This window comes from Ranitomeya imitator, chromosome 1 (genome assembly GCF_032444005.1).
Source record: "Ranitomeya imitator isolate aRanImi1 chromosome 1, aRanImi1.pri, whole genome shotgun sequence".
NCBI lineage: Eukaryota > Metazoa > Chordata > Amphibia > Anura > Dendrobatidae > Ranitomeya > Ranitomeya imitator.
The window spans coordinates 55,873,195-55,885,926 of NC_091282.1; the positions used below are offsets into that span (position 1 = coordinate 55,873,195).

The 12,732-nt window shown below is 41.9% G+C and overlaps 1 protein-coding gene across 1 annotated transcript in view; it reads right to left on the minus strand.

The window, feature by feature from the left end:
- Window positions 1-12,732, minus strand: part of LOXHD1 (lipoxygenase homology PLAT domains 1) — a 269,874-nt gene that overhangs the window by 194,166 nt on the left and 62,976 nt on the right. The gene's annotated exons all lie outside the window — the stretch shown is intronic.

Sequence of the window (12,732 nt, forward strand, 5' to 3'; positions counted from 1 at the left end):
AAAGTAACAGAAAGCCCCTTTAAATAAAAAAAATAGTTATTCCCACAATCAAAAAGATAGAGGATATGTTACTGATCGCTGGGGATCTGACTTTCGAGTCCAACAATGGGAGGCGCGCATGGTCAACCTCATCTGCGGAAATAATTGAGCTAACTTATGAATCTGGGAATAATGCTGTAACATTTTTGCCACCACTAGGGGGAGCTACTTCATACATTGCATAGATAAAGCTCAAAGCTAACAGTATGCAGTAAGCGCCCTCTAGTGGTGGCTGCAGGCTGCCAGAATTTTATTCTTAAACTTTCAAAGCAGGGGATTTAAAGCATTGTCTCAGAAGGATGCTACACAGATATGCTCAGTAAAACCAGATAGTGAAGCATATTATTTTCTGGATTTTATTTTTTTTAATTCAATTTTATATTTATGATTCTGCGATCAGATATCTAACCTATGCTGCCATTAATTACTTTACAGTAGCCCCATGGACCTATCATTCGGACTGCTACTGACCACAGCACTTTGTACTCTGCACCCAATTTTCATACATTTTCCCCATGGGTTTGTATAGAAGTACTGCAGGTATTTTTTTTCCTGAATCCTTATATTGAATGGGATGGCGGCGTGGGAGATAAAGGAGTACTCCCTGTTAAAAGGTGCCAGAGTAGCACTGGGGAGCACTCGCTTTCCTTAAAAGGTTTTCTTCTCCATCATCATAAACGGGTACTGTCGGATAGATCTTGTAGATACAAGCAATTTACTGCTTGTTGAAAGTTTCAGCCGTTCTTAAGATAATAACACTTTTCTGTTGTTTACAGTTTGTTGCCTTGGAGACCGACCACGGTCCACCGCTGCTGGACAGCAGAACGTGCACAGTGCTTACAAATTCTTCACTATTGAGCTTGTAAGCGCTGTTTCGAAGGTAACTTGGATCACCGTAGCACTCTATTACCTTCTAATCCCAGCCAGTTTCAGGGCATTGTTTAAAAACTAGAGAGCAGCGGTGGTCGGTGTCCAAGGCGATGAACTGTAAACAAAAGAAAAAAGTGTTAATATCTCAAGAACGGCTGCAAATTTTAATAAGCAGTAAATTGCAAAAGTGCTTGTTTTTACAAGAACTCTCCATGTTGGAAGACTGGAATAACCCTTTAAAAGACCAATTGTGTATTCAAATTAGCTCCTATCCAGGGAAAGAGAAGAAATCTCCCTAATGCCCCCTATTAGACATAGCGACACTATAAATCAATGTCTGAGCCTTTATTACAGTGCAAACTAATTAACATCAATGTCTTTTAGTAATATCTGGTCGTAATACCTGACTGAGAGCTAAGGGAGGGAATAATTTGAGATTTCATTGCTTCTGTCCTTATGTTCTGATTAAATATATGTAATGAGTTATGCCTACCAGCAGAGGGCACCCTGTGCCAAATCACAGCAAGATAGGGGGCAGCGATCAGCGGTGCTGACTATTCCAGGATGACGAGTTTATTAATCATATAAAGTAAAAAGCGCAGAAAATGCCTTTTTATTAACATTTTTTTTATGATTTAACGCCTCCTCTGCTATACAGATGTAATTTCCACAATTTGTAAATGCCTACCACTGACTGATAAATTGGGGTTAATGACACTAATAACACAAGGTTCATGAAAATGAAAAATAAATGTAAAAAAAAATTCCCGCAGTACTCAATACTCTGATCCGGTCAACTACATTTTCAGGAATCAATTTTATCTTAGGAAAAACAATTTAAAAAAAATCATCTGCCTCAATAATTTTGCCACAAGAACTGAAATATTAATAAAACCAACAAGAATTTCTTTTAATGGTTCATCTGAGAATGAGGAGAATCATTAAAAAAAAATTATAAGAAGCCCATTAGTGTGCACGACGTGTGTTCTGGTAGTTCAGTGTTGTCATAGGGACATTTCGAGGGTCACCACCTCCATCAATATTGACTTATACACCGGATTGTGGAATATGATATAAACGATCATTTTAATCCACAAAATGGATCTAGAATGTATAAAAAGTTCTGTATTTTACTAATATGGCAAAATTATGAAATGCAATGGGTTTTTTTTAAATACATGATCATTTTATATACATTTTTTTTTAATGACGTCCTGGACATTTGCTCTGCGGCTGCTCCTCGTAGGAGAGACCTGGAGGATGGAGGCCGCAGACGATCTACACAGGACGCTACAGTGGGAAGTGTCATGTATTTAACTACCAGGGAAATGGGCAAACTCCTCCTGGCAGCCGGGCGCTGAGGACTCGGCTGGTTCTCGGGGTGAGAAGATTCTCCACCTAAATCTAATTAGGAAAGCTGATTAATGAGATAAGAAGAGCACGGGGTGATGTATTGCCCTCGCCGCTCTGCCACCTCAAGGTCAAAATAATCCAAAGTATTCAGGTACCTCTGACTGCACAGACTGGCACAGGAGAGAACAAGGAGAACAAAGAAGTACAGCTTAGGGGCACTGCGACACCCACTATTATAGGGGCACTGTGAAAACCACTATTATAGGGGCACTGCGACACCCACTATTATAGGGGCACTGTGAAAACCACTATTATAGGGGCACTGTGACACCCACTATTATAGGGGCACTGTGAAAACCACTATTATAGGGGCACTGTGACACACACTATTATAGGGCACTGTGACACCCACTATTATAGGGGCACTGTGAAAACCACTATTATAGGGGCACTGTGACACACACTATTATAGGGCACTGTGACACCCACTATTATAGGGGCACTGTGACACCCACTATTATAGGGGCACTGTGAAAACCACTATTATAGGGGCACTGTGACACACACTATTATAGGGCACTGTGACACCCACTATTATAGGGGCACTGTGACACCCACTATTATAGGGGCACTGTGACACCCACTATTATAGGGGCACTGTGACACCCACTATTATAGGGGCACTGTGACACACACTATTATAGGGGCACTGTGACACCCACTATTATAGGGCACTGTGACACCCACTATTATAGGGGCACTGTGACACACACTATTATAGGGCACTGTGACACCCACTATTATAGGGGCACTGTGACACCCACTATTATAGGGGCACTGTGACACCCACTATTATAGGGGCACTGTGACACCCACTATTATAGGGGCACTGTGACACACACTATTATAGGGGCACTGTGACACCCACCATTATAGGGCACTGTGACACCCACTATTATAGGGGCACTGTGACACACACTATTATAGGGGCACTGTGACACCCACTATTATAGGGCACTGTGACACCCACTATTATAGGGGCACTGTGACACACACTATTATAGGGGCACTGTGAAAACCACTATTATAGGGGCACTGTGACACCCACTATTATAGGGGCACTGCAACACCCACTATTATAGGGGCACTGTGACACCCACTATTATAGGGGCACTGTGACACACACTATTATAGGGGCACTGTGACACCCACTATTATAGGGCACTGTGACACCCACTATTATAGGGGCACTGTGACACACACTATTATAGGGGCACTGTGAAAACCACTATTATAGGGGCACTGTGACACACACTATTATAGGGCACTGTGACACCCACTATTATAGGGGCACTGTGACACCCACTATTATAGGGGCACTGCGACACCCACTATTATAGGGGCACTGTGAAAACCACTATTATAGGGGCACTGTGACACACACTATTATAGGGCACTGTGACACCCACTATTATAGGGGCACTGTGACACCCACTATTATAGGGGCACTGTGACACACACTATTATAGGGGCACTGTGACACCCACTATTATAGGGCACTGTGACACCCACTATTATAGGGGCACTGTGACACCCACTATTATAGGGGCACTGTGACACCCACTATTATAGGGGCACTGTGAGAACCACTATTATAGGGGCACTGTGACACCCACTATTATAGGGGCACTGCGACACCCACTATTATAGGGGCACTGTGAAAACCACTATTATAGGGGCACTGTGAAAACCACTATTATAGGGGCACTGTGACACCCACTATTATAGGGGCACTGCAACACCCACTATTATAGGGGCACTGTGACACCCACTATTATAGGGGCACTGTGACACCCACTATTATAGGGGCACTGCAACACCCACTATTATAGGGGCACTGTGACACACACTATTATAGGGGCACTGTGAAAACCACTATTATAGGGGCACTGTGACACCCACTATTATAGGGGCACTGTGAAAACCACTATTATAGGGGCACTGTGACACCCACTATTATAGGGGCACTGTGACACCCACTATTATAGGGGCACTGTGACACCCACTATTATAGGGGCACTGTGAAAACCACTATTATAGGGGCACTGCAACACATACTATTATAGGGGCACTGCAACACCCACTATTATAGGGGCACTGCAACACCCACTATTATAGGGGCACTGCGACACCCACTATTATAGGGGCACTGTGACACACACTATTATAGGGGCACTGCAACACCCACTATTATAGGGGCACTGTGACACCCACTATTATAGGGGCACTGTGACACCCACTATTATAGGGGCACTGCAACACCCACTATTATAGGGGCACTGTGACACCCACTATTATAGGGGCACTGTGACACCCACTATTATAGGGGCACTGCAACACCCACTATTATAGGGGCACTGTGACACACACTATTATAGGGGCACTGTGAAAACCACTATTATAGGGGCACTGTGACACCCACTATTATAGGGGCACTGTGAAAACCACTATTATAGGGGCACTGTGACACCCACTATTATAGGGGCACTGCAACACCCACTATTATAGGGGCACTGTGAAAACCACTATTATAGGGGCACTGTGACACCCACTATTATAGGGGCACTGTGAAAACCACTATTATAGGGGCACTGTGACACCAACTATTATAGGGGCACTGTGACACCAACTATTATAGGGGCACTGTGACACCCACTATTATAGGGGCACTGCAACACCCACTATTATAGGGGCACTGTGAAAACCACTATTATAGGGGCACTGTGACACCCACTATTATAGGGGCACTGTGACACCCACTATTATAGGGGCACTGTGACACCCACTATTATAGGGGCACTGTGACACCCACTATTATAGGGCACTGTGACACACACTATTATAGGGGCACTGTGAAAACCACTATTATAGGGGCACTGCAACACATACTATTATAGGGGCACTGCAACACCCACTATTATAGGGGCACTGCAACACCCACTATTATAGGGGCACTGCGACACCCACTATTATAGGGGCACTGTGACACACACTATTATAGGGGCACTGCAACACCCACTATTATAGGGGCACTGTGACACCCACTATTATAGGGGCACTGTGACACCCACTATTATAGGGGCACTGTGACACCCACTATTATAGGGGCACTGTGACACCCACTATTATAGGGGCACTGTGACACCCACTATTATAGGGGCACTGCGACACACACTATTATAGGGGCACTGCAACACCCACTATTATAGGGGCACTGTGACACCCACTATTATAGGGGCACTGTGAAAACCACTATTATAGGGGCACTGCAACACATACTATTATAGGGGCACTGCAACACCCACTATTATAGGGGCACTGCAACACCCACTATTATAGGGGCACTGCGACACCCACTATTATAGGGGCACTGTGAAAACCACTATTATAGGGGCACTGCAACACATACTATTATAGGGGCACTGCAACACCCACTATTATAGGGGCACTGCAACACCCACTATTATAGGGGCACTGCGACACCCACTATTATAGGGGCACTGTGACACACACTATTATAGGGGCACTGCAACACCCACTATTATAGGGGCACTGTGACACCCACTATTATAGGGGCACTGTGACACCCACTATTATAGGGGCACTGTGACACCCACTATTATAGGGGCACTGTGACACCCACTATTATAGGGGCACTGTGACACCCACTATTATAGGGGCACTGCGACACACACTATTATAGGGGCACTGCAACACCCACTATTATAGGGGCACTGTGACACCCACTATTATAGGGGCACTGTGACACCCACTATTATAGGGGCACTGTGAAAACCACTATTATAGGGGCACTGCAACACACACTATTATAGGGGCACTGCAACACCCACTATTATAGGGGCACTGTGACACCCACTATTATAGGGCACTGTGACACCCACTATTATAGGGGCACTGTGACACCCACTATTATAGGGGCACTGTGACACCCACTATTATAGGGCACTGTGACACCCACTATTATAGGGGCACTGTGACACCCACTATTATAGGGGCACTGTGACACCCACTATTATAGGGGCACTGTGAAAACCACTATTATAGGGGCACTGTGAAAACCACTATTATAGGGGCACTGCAACACATACTATTATAGGGGCACTGCAACACCCACTATTATAGGGGCACTGCAACACCCACTATTATAGGGGCACTGTGACACCCACTATTATAGGGGCACTGTGAAAACCACTATTATAGGGGCACTGCAACACATACTATTATAGGGGCACTGCAACACCCACTATTATAGGGGCACTGCAACACCCACTATTATAGGGGCACTGCGACACCCACTATTATAGGGGCACTGTGACACACACTATTATAGGGCACTGTGACACCCACTATTATAGGGCACTGTGACACCCACTATTATAGGGGCACTGCGACACCCACTATTAGTGTATTTCACAGTTCCACAATAACAGGTTATGTCACAGCGCCCCAGTAATAGTATATGCATAAAAAGAGAGAAGCTGACAGCACTCACTAGATGTGGACGCACCTTCTCAGTAGTACTATGGCGGAAATAAAGCAGTTTTATCTTTTTTCACCTGGACTGGACACTGTTCCCATCTTTTCTGATTCTAGTAATAGTATATGTCACAGTGCCCCAATATCATTGAACCTATGAAAAAAATATTTTATACTGACAATGTGCAATAGCCTATTATAGAAGCACTATGATCTACATTATTATAGAAGAACAATGAAACACGCGATCTTAGACACATAATGCAATGCAATATACTCTTATAGTGAAAGAAGGGGGGTTTGTCCAGAGAGTATTTGGGTGGGACCTACGGATTGTTTTATACTGTAAGTTGCTGGCCTTCTCTGCTTGGCATTGCCTTCCTAGTAACCAGTCTGTGCTACTTGAAAAAAACATAAATTGTGGCTGTAATGGTTAAAAGCAGCTTGGCTAAAAATCGAGCCATGGTAGTCCCTGATCCCAGCCCATGGTGTCAATCAGATATTCCTAAAATTAAATTAAAGTGGAGAATCCCTCTAAGTATTAGGCACTGATGTAATTCCAGTCCTCTTATGGGGTAGTAAATGGTAGTCTCAATATATTCCTGTGCAAAAAGAAAAAATGATGATCAGCATGCTCATATATATAAGTCAATGAGTACTTTGAAAATACATGGATTTTCTTTATTCTTTTCTTCTTTTTTTTTGCCATGGATGCGGAGTTAAGAATTCTAGAAAGGGTTTTTCAGTGATCCCTTTAAGAAGCCTTTGATTTTCTCAATTTTATTCAATAGCACCACCTAGAGGTTACAAACTGTCATTTCAAGAGAACTTGCTGCAGAATGTCTGTGTGTTCCACTAGCTCCTCCCTCCTCCATAGAACTTCATGAGCACCAACTGTCATCTCCTATCTCTGTAATGGAACAGTCTGCATTCACTGGAGACAAATTTTACAGTTGTTACAGGAGAAAGCTGCAGATTTCTCCAATATGATATTTTATAAAAGTTTCCTATTTTCACGTGTACTATTGATTTCTCAAATAAAAAATTAAAACGACAGATATTTTCTAAGTTTTCTTCACTGGATATTTCTTTTGGAGGGCTATATCCTACAAATCTGGATATGAAAGCTGCATTTAAAAGGGTTTTAATGAAAAAAAAAAAACGTTATCAGTTCCTGGGTAAGCGTCCAGCCTCTTAATCCTAGACATGACTAATCGCTGCCTTTATTCTCATGCAAGGCAATGAGCAAGCGGCATATTGTGCCGGCTCACCCAAGCAAGGCCTCCTCCAGATAATGATTAGAGCCTAAACTCGAATTCAAAGTAAATGGCAAAAAAAAAAAATCAGCTTTAGAAATCCCATATATTTTCTTTACCAGTCCCACTTCAGTTTCTGTACAGAGTGTAAGGGTCGCCTGACTGCTCCTAACACTCAGGACAGTGCGGTTACCTCTTGTCAGTGCTGTAACAAGGATAAAACATCATTATACAAACTTTAACAAAGCAGCTTACACAAATTACATCACAAATTAAGGGTGAAGAAACATGAAAAAAAAATTAAATTGCTGTAGTAAACATTTCTGACACTAGATGGTGCTATAAAGAAAGAAGGTACTTTTTGTTCTAGTTTCCTCTAAACAGCACACCGTGTGGTCACATAGGGTGCTGCAAGTAAAAAATTATCATTGGTTGTAGTGTTAAAAAATTAACAGTGGCTAAATAAAACAAATAAATTATAATTTAATTTATCATTTATATTTATTATTGTCATTCACATTTAATCTATTATGTAATAAAAACAAACTTCATTTTCGGTAGCATTTATATCAACATGTTGTGCAACTTTCAGATGCGGAATTAATTTGGCATTATCTATTAGGAACCTATAGTGGTTTTCAGGATGGGGGGGGGGGTCATAATCCAAGATCACGCAAACCTTCAACCTTCCTTATATTTCCTGACTTCAGGCAGGAAGGCATTTACTCTATAAACAGCGGCGGGAGCATCTGTCACATGACAGTCCCTTTTGGCGCCATGTTCTTAAAATCTCACAGATCACTTGTGAGGGTAGCCGTAAATGAGGCTCTCTAAGTACCTATAAGGTGGCAAGAGCGTTTTAATAAATCTACACCCATAAAAGTTTCCAATTTTCCAGTTTTTAGTGTTCATCTAGTAGGACAGATTTAAGGTCTAAAACCCTAAATAAAAGCTCACGGTGTCCAATGCAAAATCAACAACAAAGCTCTTTAAAAACGGGTGTTCTACAAAGTAGACATATCACCTATCCACAGGAGAAACATTATGGTCGCTGGAGTTCTGAATGCTACGATTCCCCCACCAATCATAAGAACAGGGTCCTAAAATTCCTTGTGTGAGCAAAGTGGTACTGAGCATGTGCAGCCGCAGCGTATGAGCAGTAGTCGCACATGCTCAGTACCACTAGTCCTTTTATTCTTGAGATCAGACTATCTAGGAATCCTACTGTTTGTTGCAGAGTGCGTCTTCTTGCAGTCACCGCTGTACTTAGGGTACTGTCACACTATACGATTTACCTACGATCACGACCAGCGATATGACCTGGCCATGATCGTAGGTAAATCGTAGTGTGGTCGCTGGGGAGCTGTCACACAGACAGCTCTCCAGCGACCAACGATGCCGAGGTACCCGGGTAACCAGAGTAAACATCGGGTTACTAAGCGCAGGACCGCGCTTAGTAACCCGATGTTTACTCTGGTTACAAGCGTAAAACTAAAAAAAAAAAAACAGCACATACTTACATTCTGGTGTCCGTCAGGTCCCTTGCCGTCTGCTTCCCGCACTCAGTGACTGCCGGCCGTAAAGTGAAAGTGAAAGCACAGCACAGCGGTGACGTCACCGCTGTGCTCTGCTTTCACTTTACGGCCGGCAGTCACTGAGTGCAGGAAGCAGACGGCAAGGGACCTGACGGACACCAGAATGTAAGTATGTGCTGTTTGGTTTTTTTTAGTTTTACGCTTGTAACCAGGGTAAACATCAGGTTACTAAGCGCGGCCCTGCGCTTAGTAACCCGATGTTTACCCTGATTACAAGCGAACGCATCGCTAGATCGGTGTCACACACACCGATCTAGCGATGCCAGCGGGAGATCCAGCGACGAAAGAAAGTTCTAAACGATCTGCTACGACGTACGATTCTCAGCAGGATCCCTGATCGCTGCTGCGTGTCAGACACAGCGATATCGTAACGATATCGCTGGAACGTCACGAATCGTACCGTCGTAGCGATCGAAATGGCAGTGTGTGACGGTACCCTTAGGAGAGCTTCAATCAGCAAGATATCTTGAGTAAACAGTATTTACTTCATACTGGATAAACATGAGATACAATTCAGTGTCACACAGTCCGTGCACTGAAGACAACACATTCATGAAGAAAAGCAAAACCGAAAGTAAGAAAACAACCAACCACTAAGAGCTTCCCTCCCCACATTACAGCAAGTATATTACTTTACACACTATCGCCATCTGCTGTCTGGTTAGTATAAAGTCCTCCTTTCACTTATAATAAGTCCCAATCTGTTGCATATGCCAACACCCTTTCTCAGTAAGGACTTATTCAATCAAACCCAACTTTTTTATTAGTCTCTGATGTTTATCAGCATTCAACGCCTTCGTGAAAATGTCTGCTGTCATTTCTTCAGTAGGACAGTACTCTAACTTCAAGACTCCTTGTTCCTGATGATCTCTCACGAAATGATATTTCACATCAATATGCTTGGTTCTTGGATTGACTCTTTCCATCTGAGCAAGAACAAGACATCCTTGATTGTCCTCTTTTAGTTTTGTTGGTGCCAACTGTGGTTGTCCTAATTCTGTCAACAATTGTCTTAACCACAGTACTTCTTGACTCGCGTGTGCTGCGGCAACATATTCTGCTTCTGTTGAAGATAGTGTTACAATTGACTGTTTCTTACTTGTCCAACTTATTGGTCCACCTGAGAGGAAAAAAATATGTCCACTGGTAGATCTTCTGTCAGTTGGATCTCCAGCCCAATCTGCATCAACATATCCTGTTAAAATGCAATCATCGCTTGTGGGTAATTTCAGCTTAACATTGCTAGTTCCTTTCAAATAACGTATTACTCTCTTCACGGCATTCCAATCAGCTTTATTTGGTTTTGATACCTTTCTACTCAGGATTCCTACTGCTGCTGCGATGTCTGGTCTTGTAACGGTCGCTAGATACAGTAATTTTCCTATTGCTGTTCTGTATTCTTCATTATTTGGTAGCATATTTTGTTCACTGTTCATCTCTTTGAGATAATTAGTTTCCATTGGAGACTTTACTGTTTTTGCATCCTTTAATCCAAATTTTTCTGTTATGTCTTGAATCATATGATTTTGATTCAGTAGGAAACTTCCATCTTCTTCTCTTTCTACTTGTATTCCTAGGTATTGTTTTACATTTCCCAAGTCTTTGATTTCGAAATGTTGCTTCAGGATTTTTAGAATATTTTCATTATCCCTTTCTTGTTCAAAACAAATCAAAATGTCGTCTACATATGAGTATGTAAATCCATCTATTAATCAGCCTTTTTGTGTATAAGCATGGATCAGCTTTGCTTCTTTGAAATTTTTCATTTGTAAGTACTTCCGTGATTTTGTCATTCCACGCTTTAGCTGCTTGCTTTAAACCATATATGCTTTTCTGTAGTTTACAAACTTTGTTTGGATTTCTTTCATCTTTGAATCCTGGAAGTTGTTCCATATAAATGTCTTCTGTTAAATCTCCATTCAGAAAAGCTGTCTTTACATCCAGATGTCTCAGTTGCATGTGTTTCCTTGCTGCAACTGTAAGTAAAGTTCTTATTGTAGTGTGTTTGACAACTGGAGCAAATGTCTCATCATAGTCTTCTCCATATTTTTGAGAATACCCTTTAGCTACGAGTCTTGCTCGGTATCTTTCAGCTGTGCCATCTGTTTGGTATTTAACTTTAAAAATCCATTTACATCCTATGGTTTTTCTTCCTTCTGGTAAATCTGTTAGTGTCCATGTATTTGAATCTTGCATGGATTTAATTTCTGTTTCTGTTGCTTCTATCCATTTATTAGCTTCTTCTACAGGCAGTTTAGATATTTCTTCCCAAGAAGTAGGCTCATAGATTTTTCTTGTGCTTGTCTTGTATGAGAGACGTTTTGGTGGTTTTCCTTTGTTCTCTCTCATTGAACGTCTTGGTTCTGTGTCTGTTTGTAGTTGTGATTCTTCACTTTCAGTATTTTCTTCTTCATTAACTTCTGCTTCTTTCTCATCAGATATTTCTTCAGTTGTGTCATTATTGGTTTTCTCATTTTTTGTTTCAACTGAAATCATAATGTCTTCATTCAAATCTTCAATGAATGTCACACTGTTACTCACCGTAACTCTGTCTGTTTTGGGATCTAGGATTCTGTATCCTTTGCAATTTTCACTATATCCAACAAATATTCCTTCCACGGATCTGTTTTGAAGTTTGGAACGTTTTTCTGTTGGAATGAATATGAAAACTTTACATCCAAAAACTTTTAAATGATTGACACTTGGTTTCATACCTTGCCACAGTTCATATGGAGTTTTCGTCAGTTTTCTAGAAAAAAAAGTCGGTTCTGTAGATAAGTAGCTGTCATTGCTGCCTCACCCCAATATTTCTCTGGTAGTTTGGAATCCGTCAACATACATCTTATCATCTCTGTTAGAGTTCTGTTTTTCCTTTCTGCTACTCCATTTTGTTCAGGTGTGTATGGAACAGTTTTCTGGTGTTCTATCCCATTTTGTCTTAAGTAGTCTTCTATTCTGTGACCTGTAAATTCACCTCCATTATCACTTCTGATGACAATTGGCTTCCTTTGAAATTTGTTACTTGATCTTGTTACATAGTCTACAAGTTTATCAAAAACTTC